Consider the following 12,057-nt stretch of genomic DNA (forward strand, 5'->3'; position numbering starts at 1 on the left):
AATGCTCTTAAATATTATCAATGATTTAAACTTGGAATCTAATTCTAAAGGCTGCAACGTTGGCAGTTTAGATCTAAATGCCAACTACTGGCAGGCACAATTTTGGGCAGATTACCAAATACACTTTTGTACTTCTTTTAAAGCCAATTTCCCTAAAATCTGTTCTACAGAAATTAATCTTATGACATTAGCTATTTGGGATATAGTTAACTACCTTATTGCTTCTTTTTTGGTTTTTGGATTATTTTCATTGACATATAATTGACTTACAATATTATATTAGATTCAGGTGTACAACATAGTGATTCAGTATTTTTATACATTACAAATTGGCCACCACCATAAGTCTAGTTGCCATCTGTCACCATACAAAGCCATTACAGTATTACTGACGATATTCCCCACACGGTACATTCATCCCTGTGACTCATTTGGTCTGTAACTGGAAGTTTGTACCTCTTAATCTCCCTCACCTATTTCACTCATCCCCTAGCCTCTCTCTTCTGGCAATCACCTGTTTGTTCTTTGTATCCGTAACTCTGTTTCTGTTTTGTTATGTTTGTTCATTTGTTTTGTTTTGTTTTTTTAGATTCCACATATAAATGATATACATCATTTGTCTTTCTCTGTCTGACTAATTTCAGTCAGCATAATACTGTCTAGGTGCATCCGTGTTGTAACTGCAGATGACAAGATTCCAGGCTTTTCTGTGGCTGAGTAGTATTCCATTGTATATCTCTACCACAGCATCTGTATCCATTCATCCATTGATGGGCACTTACCTTGCTTTCATATATTGGCCATTATTAATAATGCTTCAGTGAACCTAGGAGTGAGTATACCTTTTCTAATTAGTGTTTTTGTTTTCTTTGGAAAAATACCCAGAAGTCAACTTGCTGCATCTTTTGATACCTAGATTGAATATGTTTAATTTTTTGAGGACCCTCCGCACTGTTTTCTATAGAGGCTGCACCAATTTACATTCCAACCAGTAGTGTACTAGGGTTCCTTTTTTTCCACATCCTCACCAACACTTGTCATTCGTTGTCTTTTTGATTTGTTATTTCTTGTTTCTTTGATTTTTGTTATTTGTTGTCTATTTGTTAGTCATTCTGACAGGTGTGAGGTGACATCTCATTGAGGTTTTGATTCGCATTCCATGGTGATCAGTGTTGCTGAGCACCTTTTCATGTGCCTGTTGACCATCTGTATGTCTTTGGAAAAATGTCTATTCAGATTCTTTGCCCATTTTTTACACTGGTTGCTTTTTTTCCCATATTAAGTTATATGAGTTCTTTGTATATTTTGGATGTAAGCCCATTATTGAATATATCATTTGCAAATATCTTCTCCCATTCGGTAGGCAGCGTTTTTCTTTTGTTGTTAGTTTCTTTCATTGTGCAAAAGCTTTTTAGTCTGATATGGTCCTGTTTTGTTTATTTTTGCTTTTGTTTCCATCGCCTGAGGACACATATCCAAAAAATATTACCAAGACTAATGTCAGAGTAATGTTTGACTAATGTCAAGACTAATGTTTATAACTAATGTTATGAACATAATGCTTATGTTTTCTTCTAGAAATTTTTTGGTTTCAGGTCTTACCTTTAAGTCTTTAATCCATTTTGAGTTTACTTGTGTATATGGAGTGGGAAAGTAGTCCAGTTTGATGCTTTCGCATGTAGCTGTCTGGTTTTCCCTATACCATTTATTGAAGAGGCTGTCTTTCCCCATTGCATATTTTTGCCTCCTTTGTTGTATTCTTATTTCTCCTCTTGATGATTCACAAGGCTTTGAAAGAGAAACTGACAAGAAAATGTCGTAAAATTATATGTGATATAAGTGTGAATGGGATGCATGTGTTCCTTATGGATAAAGTGAGTACATTTCAGTGTATAGATTTCACTCTTTCTCTTTTGAATGCTCACAGGCCCTTATTTTTGCTTTCTGCATCTAGACTACCCTCCAGAATGTTGGGATTGCCAGAGGAGTGACCTCCGCAAAAGGAAAATATTACTCTACTGAAATTCAAGTAAGACCGTTACTTTTCAATAAGTCATTGTGAGTAAAGTTATTGCTCTGCCAGAGAATGTTATTTATTACCTGCTTAGAATTTCCCAACATCAGGTATTGTATGTGTTCACTTCACATTATGCAAAGCCCATTCTACAGGATTTCAAAGTATCGTACCCTGCAAACCCCGACTGCAGCCCAGGACAGGTCAGATGTTATAAATGACGAGAGGGGCAAAGGCAGTTGTAAAGGGGGTGATGGAGCTTCATTTAGGGTGGCTAATCCTACCCTCGACACACCTTCTGCAATCACAGGAGAGGATAAATGAGGAGGACAAACGCTACACGTGGTCTATAACACACACTCCACCCGCATCGCCTGCCCTCACACGGAGTACTTACAAACCACATGTCTCAGCATGCACTGTTGATGGATTTCTTATAGTCTCTGCCCTGACCTGTAGAATTTCACTTGTGCCTCCCACTTGTTTGTCCACATTTAGAGCTAGACTGGCTTCCCATTTGAATGGAAAATAGCCCCCTGAGCAAGAGCACACTGGACAGCCATTGTGTGAGCTGCCCTTCCAGCCGGGTCCCCTGCCCCTGAATGGTGCTTGCTGCCCTACCCACCAGGCTCAGGAGGTCTCAGCCTTCCTGGGCATTTTCCTTCTGATTGCCAAAACAAGGTTACTATAATACAAATACGTAATATCTGAACTGGTAAGTTTGAAGCTATTGCTGCTTTTCTGTGCTGTGAAGGTGTTTGAGACCTCTGACCTTGTACTTTGATTCATCTGTCCCTGCTCTGCCCCCTCTTTGTGTTAAATGTCACATCTGCTCACAGGAAGTAACTTCCGTTGGCCTATTTGCCTCCAGACTTGTTATTCAAATTCCCAGTCCTTTCAGGCATATTTGTGAGGTTAGAACCACTGGCTTCACTAGTAAAACATCTCTGCTTCTAGTTGTGCTGACTGTATTGTCTATCACGGAAAAAATGACACAATTGTCAAATGCAAAGACGCTTAGTCTTGAGTCCAAGACTGACTTCATATTCAAGCAACTTTCTTCACGCTTTCTAACTCTGGTCTGCGCTCCACCAGCCTTGCTTACAAGGGGATCTGATGACTCTGCAGCCAGTGGCAGGTGTGGCTCCAGCCCTGGTGTCTGGGGACCCTGATCTCTGGTGTGGAAACGAGGATGCTGACTTCCTTTACGGTTTTTGCTTATTTTTATTTCCATGAGAGTTTGAAGGAAAAAACTCTAGTTTCTCTTTGTGACTCCAGGATCTACTATCATGCCAACATGTACAGGGTCCCAATAAATATTTCAGAAAAATTAATAAGTTGATGACGGTATTTCTGGAGTTGCATTCTGTGTATTTCGAAGACATCCTCCCATAGATAAAAGTCTGCTACATTAGGGTCAATTCCTCTGATTACTCTCCTTTCCAGCTCCCAGTCAGTATGCGTGGATTTCTGGAAGCTCGTGGCATTGCTTTCCTTCATGGACAGATTTTAATCTAGGCTGCTTTAGTCTTGATAATCCCATCTCTCCCTTATCTGGAAAATTCAGTCAAGAGAATGTTGGATAATTCTGGCCGCTGAAGACCTATTGGCAGCCTCTCAGGGCTTAAAACACAGTATGTTTATGCATCTGTGTCTGGCTGTGAAGAAGATTCACAGGAAAGTCTTAAGGTCACCGTGAGATACCTTTGGTGATAAAGGAAGCAAGGAAAAGTTCTAAAGTAAAGTCTCATACGTGTTATCACTTTAAATGCTGCGTGCGGTATCGTAGCTGCAGGACAGAACTGGAGGAGCCCTGGAATGTGGCAGCTAAACTGATGAGGCTGTGATGCCCTCCTGCGAGTGTGGACCGAGTTCTCCTACTTCCCACGTCCACTGGGCCCTCCTACTTTCTGCGCGGCAGCTGCCTTCCTTGCTTGCAGGCTGGAGTAGTCCTGGGGATGGCCGCCCGTGCCCAGGTGATAAAGCCTCTGCTGCAGTCCGTGCCTCGTCTCCTAACGTCCCTGAGGGCTCCCCTCCGCTGCGTACAAGGGCCCATCGGTAGCACGGCCTCTGCCGTTCCCACAGAGCAGGAGTCATCGAAGTCCGGCTGGTCCAGCCTCGTTGGTTTCCTGAGCCGACTCCGAGATGCTGGCACCAAGCCAAAGTGCAGGGGTCCAAGCTCACTGGGCAAACACTGACCTTGAAGCAGGGGCGGGGCTGGCTTCATGGGAGGGAGAACCACCGTGCCCTCACAGGCACCAGCAGCAGCGTGGCCGCCACTGGTTTAATCTGCATTACAGCTCCCGCTGTGCTGCCAAGTTCCACAGGATTTGACAAATGCACCGTGTCAGGAAGTCACCCCTGTAGTATCAGAGAGAGGAGTTTCGCCACCTGAAAATACTCCCTGCTTCACCTACTCAGCTCTCCTCTCCTCCTTCTAAACTTCTGGGAACCACTGATTTTTAATCATTTCTGCAGTTTTCCCTTTTCCCAAATGTCCAGTGTTTAAGCCTTTTCACCTGGCTTCTTTCACTGAACGATATGTATTTAAGATTCATCATGTCTTTTTGTGGCTTGATAGGTGATTTTTTAAAGCTGAGTCATATGCCACTCTATAGATGTACGTTTCTTCCTTCGTCTGTTTGTTTATTCACTCACCTAAGAAGGAAATTATGAAGAAAGCTGTTATAAACATCCAGGTGCAAGGTTAATACACTTTTGAACCATTTGGTTGAATACCTGCTAGTGCGACAGCTGCATCCGTGGTAAGAATGTAGACGGTTTTGTAAGAAGCTGTAGAGCTGTTGTCCAGTCCTGCCAGCAGCGAGGGGAGTGCCCGATGCTCTGTATCCTCGCCAGCAACCTGCGGCGTCAGCTGCGGCATTTTATCTTCGTTTTTCATATTAAACTTTCATAGCAGCTTTGTAAAATTAGGAACCCAGACATTTACAAGACACTTGAAAATACACTCTCGGAGTAAGTAGACATGTTTTCTTCCAAAATAAAAGTTTATTAACACCCTCCCAGGCAAATACACATTATGAGCAATACTTGGTAGGGGACACTGACATTCAAGAGTTAAAAACAGAAAACTTAAGTAGTTATGATTTATGCAGGTTCTATGAGGGAAAGTCTAAGAAGCCATGGGAGAAACTGAGTGAGTTTTCTTGTGTCTTCTCCTTTTCCTCCTGCCCCCTCCTTCCTCTCTCTCTTTCCACACACACACACACACACACACACACACACACACACACACACCCACGCTGAGAACCTTAAGGAAATTTTAGGTGGTTGCCTAACATGTGAGTTTTGGAGCTAATGAATTGGAAAACGCGGTTGAAAAGAAGACAAACACGTGCACAAGGGAACAGGTACAGCATGGAGCCTCTCCAAACCACAGTATATGCTTGGTCAGTGTTTATTCCACGTCGTCCGCCACTTCTCTGCAAAGTGCAGCCATACCACTGGGCATTTCTTACTTCTTGGAATTCCAGTTGTTCATAAAGTCTATAACCACCACTCCTTCTCTCATTTCACCCACTTTCTGGTGATTATTTTTCTTGCTGCTATCTGGATCTAGTTTCGTTTCATCCTTAAATCTCATCTTTCCTCAATGCTGTGAACTCTGTGTGGTACTTATTATTCAAGGGAATCCTCTTCCCTCTGTTAAAAGCCTTCTTACCATGTGAGACCCAAACACAAATCCCACCATCTTGCACAGAGTTTTCAGGTGTCCTAATCCTGATTAAGTACATGTTTCTCTACACCTACATGATAACATTTGAGATTACGTTTGTCCGTTTTCCCTACCAGAGTGTGAAATCTTAGAGAGAAAGGCTGGCATTTGCTTTATTTCTGATAGTCCTTGTTCAGTCCTAGCTATCTGATGTCTGAGCCCTGGGTCTCCAGGCTAACGCTGCTGGCGGTGACCACCCCGGACCAGGTGTCCGGTGAACTCAACCTGGCTCAGGCCTGTGTCCCTATACCTCCTCCAGTCTCCACACCCGTTTCTTTGCACCTGGCACCGCTCAGATATCGCGTCCGGTTCTTCGAGCCTGATCCATGTGTTTGATTTTCCTAATGGACTTGAACATAAATGTGACCGCTCGTCCTTTTAGTTGTCTCGATATAATTCTGTCATCCGCCTTTGCACAAACTAAAGCTCCACGAACCACCACCTGGCTAGCGTTTTCCTGTTCCACCTCCACAGATCGGCAGAGGGCACTCAGCGGGTGCGTAAGGCGCTATTTACGCAGTGTACATTCTCATGATGTGTTTAATTGAATTGAGCTGAACTGGTGTGTACAACATCACTGCTTCAACAAGTCACCATCTTGAGTATTTAAAGAAGAAAATTACACTAGTACGATGGACAATGGTTAATAGCTTTCTTATTCCTTTTTTACACTTTATTTATTTTTTAATGTGGTTGCTAATATGTGTATAAAAATGTTAAAGGTAAGAAAATGCTGCGAAATTTCATCTGTAAGCACGCCGCTACACACGGCGTCCCTGTCTGTGCCGGGGCGCCAAGCGCTGGCCGATCGGTCACACCACGCGGCACTGACGGAGCAGCCGGCGTGACCGCCTGGAGCCGGTGCTGAGCCCGCGCTGCTTCTGAGTCCGTCTCAACACTAGCAGCTTTCTACCCACATTAGGTAGACATGTTCATTCCAGAGCCCAAAGACGGCCCAGCAGAAACAGTACGAGGGGCCGGAAACGACAGCCTGTCCTTTACTGTGAAAGGGGCTGTTGACGGTCTCCACCCACCTGCACCCTAGAAACTTGGGAGGAACATACTGAATCCAACACGGATGAGATGGATTTATGGGTGAAATTAATAGAATGGAAATACTTGCTCACTGTTAGCCTATGGCTTTACTGTGTTTTCTAAAATACCCTTAGATGTCATAGATCAATCAGTGTTTCTCGAAATAGAGCACACACTAGAATCACCCGGATGGCTGGTCACAACTCAGGTTTCTGGGCCCCTGGCCCAGAGTTTCTGATCCAGTAAGCGTGAGCTGGAGCCTGAGAATTCGCATTTCTCAAAGTTCCCGGGTGCTGCTGAAGCAGGGAGCACACGTTGAGAACCACTAGAGACTGAGACGGGTGACTTACGTTGCAAAGCAAGGTGTAAGTTGACCGTGCTGCGATTTGTCAACCGATACCCGTCTGCTTCTCCTGAGTTTGTTCTGTGGGTAAGGGGAGCTGACGGCTGCCCCACTCCAGGCTACTAGGTGCTCTAAGGCCCTGCCCGAACTCCTGCGTGTGACATTTACGCGGCAGAACGGAACGCTCAGTACATTTCAGGAGAGATTCAATTTTAGTATGAATATGGAATATTCTACGCACAAAATATAGTATCTTTACAAAAAAGCATAAAAATGAAAAGAGAAAAGATTTCAAACTGATGTCAGTAGCAGACCTAAGAACTGAGGTTCTTTGAATCTTAATTCTAAATTTTTTCCTGAGTTAAGTTCTAATCTAGGCTAATTCTCCTCTAGAGAACATTGGAGTGAAGATTATTTTGTGAACAATGGGCAGCATTTGGTTACGTTATGAGCATTTTCTATTTTTAAGATTAAATTATCCGTAACAGTTATTTGACAGCTTTCATACATTCGTTCATCAATTCAACAAGCGTGTATTGAGTACCCGCTACATACCATGGATATGGTTAAGATATAAATCTGCCTCTGTGGAGCCCGCAATCCAGTGATTTGTAGCTGGGTCTTTACAGGCGAAGGCCATGCTTGCTGCTTCTGCTTCTTCCTAGAACAGTTTTATATTTCACTGCATAGGATGATGTGTGTGGTGCAAACTTCAGCTGTTACCCGTGCTTATGACAGTCACCACCTTCCTTGACTGAGGAGGTCAGTCAGAACAAAATCTTCAAATTACAATTCAGATTGATTTTTATTCAGTGTGTCATAGTGAAAACTAAAGTAAAGGAATATTTTGGATTATCTCCAGAAGATATATTTCTGTGTCACAAACTCAGATGGCTGCTGAAGCAACCAACCTGCTCCACTAAATTAAGGGACAGTTGTTGCGTGCAATGAAAATTCAGTACGTACTGATTTAAGTCGCTGTTGACAACGTTGGCAGCATCAGTCAGGGGATGCCTGTTCCCAGTCCGTTGGAAATGGCATAGCGCCAGTTGAACTGTTTCTCTTGAGGAAAGGCATAAAGACTTGGCTATACCTAAGTAACACGTCATAATTCAAATGGATGCTCTCTTCTGTTTGAAAACCTCAGAAAGGTATGGTCACAGCAGGTTCTCTTCTTATTTTTTCCATAATATTTGCCAGTGTCTTTATTTTAAAGGTGTATTCTTTCAATAAATCTTCTGCACCCTCTTGCAGATGTGTAAGCAAGTTAACACATCCTAGCGACACAGACGGCAGAGCCTGCCCACGTCACAGATCAGCAGGCTGGTCCTTTGGGGCAAGAGCTGTTAGCAAGTCAGCATCCCAGGCCAAGTGAGGGGCTGCCACCTGTTCACTTCTGCAGTAGAGGAAGCAAGGTGGCCGGAGTGTCTGTAGGAAAAAGGTGGAGTGACGAGGTAATGAGAGTGAATTGGGCTTAGGCAGAATAGTGCAATTACATTACAAACGGCCTTTCGTTGCCCACAAGCCATGCTGGGTTAGAGTACTTTCTAGATAAGCAGTTTGTTATTTTTTTCTTTTACTACTCTTTTTCCAGATTTTACCAGTTCAGAATTTTTCTGTTTTCATCTGTCTCGCCATATGTCATAAATACTCATTCTTTTTTGAAGCTGGAAGGTTTATGGGACTTTTTGTCAAAAACATTAGGCTGTTTTTTTTTAATATTAGGCTGTGATTTTCCAAGAAACAAAAGGCTCAGAAAGGTGTCAAACTGCCTGCATTAAATGTAGCTGTTTGGTGGTGGTAAGAAGACCAAAATTCTACTCTAAAAATTGCATCTATTCTCATTTTGTTTCATCAGAATCAACATTGTAACTCAAGGGAGAGCAACGCTTTACAAATTTTTATTAATTTTGAAACGCAAGTTCTTGGCCCTGGTTGTGCCCATGCGCCAGGTGAATGGGCCATTATTCAGCTCATTCCCCAGAGTGCAATTTGAAAGAGTTTGGCAAATCACTTACTTTGCTGTCTTTGGTTAATTAACTGCAAATTGTTTTGAAAACCCCGTGCGTTTAACACAGAACTATGAGGGGAACCCATTCTGGAGATGAGACCAGTGACACCAATTACTGTGAAATGTTTGTCCTCAGTAAATTCGTATATGATGACAGGACAGTAAAGGGCGGGGTCTCCACATCCCGCGGCACCCTCTTACCTCCCAGCGCTTACCAGACCCCGTGGAGTCCGAGACCATGGACAAGGCTAAGTGTGGCCGGATTGCTGAGAGCGGGCGGCCCAGGCCGTCCATGGATGTCGTGGCGAAAGTGCCCGGCTGCCTGGCACTCTCTCTGAGCAGAGCAGAAAGTAACACTGAAAGGTTTTTGTGTCTGATTTGTTGTGTTTTTTTTAAAGAACGAAACCAGAGGCAGTTTGTTGTCATCAGGTTCTGCTGGCCTGGGAGATGGGGACCTCTGGCTCAGCTCTCCTGTTCTCTGATTGGGAAATGGACTTCTGTTCTTTGGGCCTCAGTTATTACATCTGTACAATAAGGAGCTTAGCCCCAATCCACTGTGACGTTCTAATCGCACTTTCCCTAAGGATTAAGGTGGCAAGCCTACAGGCATAGGCATAGGATTATTTTTGAGAATACAAATAAATTTGAAAAATACAAAGTTAATCATGCCTTTCTCTTACAGTGTGCTCATTTGCTTTATTTATCATATTAACCAAAGAGCTAAATCTGTACGATATCTCAAATACCTATAAACAGGTAAAGTAAGCAATGATTGGCGTATTTGTCCATTAATTTTAAAGCAAAGCTTCATTTTTAACATTTAAAAAAATACTAAAATGTGATTCTACCTAGAAGACTTTCCTCATGGCTTAGATTCACCTTTTGTCATTTGAAAGCTTAATTTCTTCTCAGATACAACCAGGATGCTTACATTATTTTAGGTACCTTGCTAAAGCCTTTGAGTACTCCATCTTCCTATATTAATATAAAGATACAAATTCCTTGGTAGAAACATACATCAGTATAATTTATGTAAAATAGCTATTCTGATTTCAGTGCTGTTTTCAGAAAGGGTAGTTATCCTCTTTATAAAGTACATCACAAAACTCTAAGAGTTGAATCCGTAAGATAAGGGTTTAGTGTTGTCCTTGGTAACAAGATATATGAATTATTACAATTTAATGAGTATCTTTTATGGAGGCCCTCTACTAATCGCTTTACACCTGATACTCATTTGATGATTTAAAGATGAACAAGGTGGCACGAATGAAAGGCTAAGAAAAGCTTATATGACATTATTGTGAACAGACCCCAGTCCTGCAAATGAACAGGATTTGCTTTCAAATGAAATTTTATGCATTCTACATTTAATTAAATCTAGAAATGGCTTAAGAGAATTATAAAGCATAACAAAGTATGTTACTTTAGAATAACCACTGGAAACTTCATTTCCAGCCACTGCCCTAATTACGAATGGTTACAAGTATCCACTGTACGTCAAGGAGTTAGAAGACATACCTATAGTTTATGTTGAGGTGGAAACATATTTCACTCCATGAGCCAAAATTTGTTAGAATCTCTCAGCAGAGAAAGGGTACCAGTGACCAACTTGTTGTTTTAAATTTTGACAATATATTTAATTAAGGTCTATTTTTAGAGAATCACCTCATTATGTTCTACTTTTACTCTTGCCCTTAAAATGTTTCATTGCATACCTTTTAATGTTAAATTCATTACATGAATTGAAGTGATGAACCAAAAGCTGTGTTGTGACTATTATTTATGTGATTAAAAAGAAAATGTTATTTGTTTTCAACGGTGAAAAACTTGATGCTTTGACTTTAAAATATTATTTATTTATAAAATGTGCATCAGATTCCAATTTGATAAGTTCTTCAAGATATGAGAGATGGTGTACCAAAGTGGATACATTTTAGTTTAGATTTTAGAAAAAATTGGATTCAGCATACAAAGACAAAGAAATGTAAGTGTATGTGTATCTTTGATTTGAGTTTCTTTATTAATTTATATAATCCTCTTATTAATAGAAAGTTTTGTCTGCTGTCATGGCAGCAGAATTTGGCTATAATTTTATTTTTGGACTTTGTTTTAGTTACCTGTTGCTGTGTATTAAATTAGCACAAACTTAACATCTTACAATAACTTGTATTTATTGTCTCCAAGTGTCTGTGGGTCAGGAATCTGAGCCCAGCGTGCTGGGCCCTCTGCAGGGTGTTCTCGAGGTTTCATCCTAGGTGTTGGCCAGGGCTGGTGTCTCATCTAAAGTTCTTAATGCTCTTTCCGATCCTCTTGGTTTGAGTTGTTCACTCTGGACCTCTCTCTTTGAGCCAATTAGATAAGAAGGAATCAATTAATTTAAACCACTTAAAACCACATAAGTAAGAAGGATAAAGAGAATTCATTACAGGGCAGGAGTCTGACATAGGAAGTGTTCTGAGAGACCCTAGAGGCGCCCCCAGGATTACAGAGAGCTGCAAACACAGCAGCTGTTCAAGGAACACAACAGCAAACAGGAAGTGTGAGAAATAACACAGAAATGTGTATCTGCGGGGGGATTTCTTGCGTTGCATAACTTTGAAAATGTTTTCAGCTCTAATAATTTTGGAGTTTAGACCAACAGATTTCGGACTAGTCAGAAGGTAAAGTTATTTTCAGGGTCTTCAGAAAACACACACTGTAAAGCCATCTCCTAGCCTGGACATTGCCAACCCTCCTGGTCAAACAAGAGGACCCACTCCTGGAAAGTGAAGACTCTTGCGGGGTTTCTAATCATGACAGTCGTCATTTCTGATGGTAATAGTGACAGTCCCCTCTACCAGGATCGTGGCTGCGATCTCCTCAGCATCTTTTTGGGGAGCCTGTCTTACCGCTACTTACTGCAGCTACTTATCCTCGGA

The 12,057-nt window shown here is 41.8% G+C and overlaps 1 protein-coding gene across 1 annotated transcript in view; it reads left to right on the top strand.

Moving 5' to 3' along the window:
- The first annotated feature begins 1,968 nt into the window (after positions 1-1,968).
- The window catches only part of SNTG1 (syntrophin gamma 1), a 331,005-nt gene continuing 320,916 nt past the window's right edge, over positions 1,969-12,057 (top strand). Inside the window, exon 1 of the mRNA XM_068525807.1 lies at positions 1,969-2,029. The gene's annotated coding sequence lies outside the window, so the exon portion shown is untranslated. The remainder of the gene's footprint in view (positions 2,030-12,057) is intronic.

Source organism: Eschrichtius robustus, chromosome 17, assembly GCF_028021215.1.
Source record: "Eschrichtius robustus isolate mEscRob2 chromosome 17, mEscRob2.pri, whole genome shotgun sequence".
In the NCBI taxonomy this organism is placed as follows: domain Eukaryota; kingdom Metazoa; phylum Chordata; class Mammalia; order Artiodactyla; family Eschrichtiidae; genus Eschrichtius; species Eschrichtius robustus.